The 1,664-nt window shown below is 36.2% G+C and overlaps 1 protein-coding gene across 1 annotated transcript in view; it reads left to right on the forward strand.

Moving 5' to 3' along the window:
* chchd3a (coiled-coil-helix-coiled-coil-helix domain containing 3a) overlaps nt 1-1,664 on the forward strand; it is a 67,438-nt gene that overhangs the window by 2,953 nt on the left and 62,821 nt on the right. The gene's annotated exons all lie outside the window — the stretch shown is intronic.

Below are 1,664 nucleotides of genomic sequence, written 5' to 3' on the forward strand. Positions count from 1 at the left end.
GAGCATTATTACCACAATATATGGAATACTCCTTCTGTAACATGTTTAATTTGAAGGTTATGAGGGACTGAACTTGCCAAGGATTTACTTTTGCGTTTAATTTTGATTGTGTTTATTGTGTGGGTGTTTACTGCAGGCCACCTTAAGCTGTTTGTCTCCAACTTTTCATGGAGATTATAATTAGTCTTAATTTTCAAACTGTGCCTTGCAGTAGCTACGGTCACATTATGATTTATTGCCATCCCTTAACTGTTAATGACATGATTAATTCATTTTTATTTCTGAATGAGGTTGCTGAGAGTGTAACATAATGAACAGCGACTGAAAGCACCCTCTGGGCTTTGTTTAGWGTTTTCTGCAGGCTAGTCTTGTTTTCTGGTTCTACTCAATAGACTTCTGTTTTAACAGAAAATAAAAAAAAATCAACAGCACATAGAAAATAGACATAGGGAAAGGTAATGGGCGATTTCTCCAGCATCTGTATTGCAGGAGGTTAAACTAGAGTTAAAATGATGAGTCGTGCCCACTCAACCAAACAGATCAACTCGCAGCCTTTCTGCTCAAGGCAAAGTTTTTGCCTTGTTGTCTTGTTAAGTGTGCATGCACCAACCTTCTCATARTCTTGCGAAGGACGTTTGAATGTTACCTGCTCATTACAAAGTASAGATCGGACCGTGGGCGTAGATTCATTCCAGGGTGGCATCCAGGATGTGGGCAAGCTCCTCCATCCTTGACTGTGCTGCGTTAGTAAGGTAATTAAAAAAAGGCCAACTTATGCCACGCCACATTGCCTTCAGTGATTAAAATGACACCWCTGCAGTTTAATGCAACAAACTTAAAGAACTAATTAAAGATTTACATTTCTATGTTGCTTTATTCTGTATCTTTTTATGAGCAGTTAGTGTATTACCTGCATTAGGCAGCAACGTGACAATAAGGAGAACATCATGTAAAACAACTAAAATCTCAAAATATATTTTCAGTTTGTTCCCTGATCTGTCATAGGGTTGTTTTTCATCTTAATACAAAGGCCCAAAGATTTCCACCAGACAGAAGGAATTGTGGAATTTACCAAACAATGTGGAATCCAGTATAAAATGTGGAATCTCAGGGAATTCATTCATTTGGGCGAGCTTCTAAAATATTTTGGCTGCTGTCAAAACAGAAGTAAAAATGATGCTTAGATCTTATTTAATAGGCAAGTGTGCACAAATTTGTACAGTTTGTAGGTGTTTTGTTTCTTTATGAGACTCTAAAACATTTTTATTTTACAAAAGGATAACTTTTTTTAATATGAGATACATGCGAGGTCCTATATTTTTCACATAATGTTTCTGTTATTTAAAAAAAGGTAGGTAAATACTTTTTTAAAAGCATTTGACTTCGATTTAACTACATCAATTTGTCATATTAGGAAAAGTGAAATAACAGCCATTGCATTTTGAATTTGTAGCTATTCATTTGTTCAATAATTTTTCAGTCACTATAATTACACACYTTTTAGGTCAACAATGGCTAGGCCTGTCGCGATAGTCAATAAATCAACTAATCGCACGATAACTTTTTTTGAGGTCGGTAAAAAAAAGACGGCGATAAGTTTCATTTTCCTGCTTGTTTGTTTACTTCGTCTCTCTCCCTCTCTGTGCTCCGCTGCACAGGAGCTC

Source organism: Austrofundulus limnaeus, unplaced genomic scaffold, assembly GCF_001266775.1.
Source record: "Austrofundulus limnaeus strain Quisiro unplaced genomic scaffold, Austrofundulus_limnaeus-1.0 Scaffold26, whole genome shotgun sequence".
Lineage (NCBI taxonomy): Eukaryota > Metazoa > Chordata > Actinopteri > Cyprinodontiformes > Rivulidae > Austrofundulus > Austrofundulus limnaeus.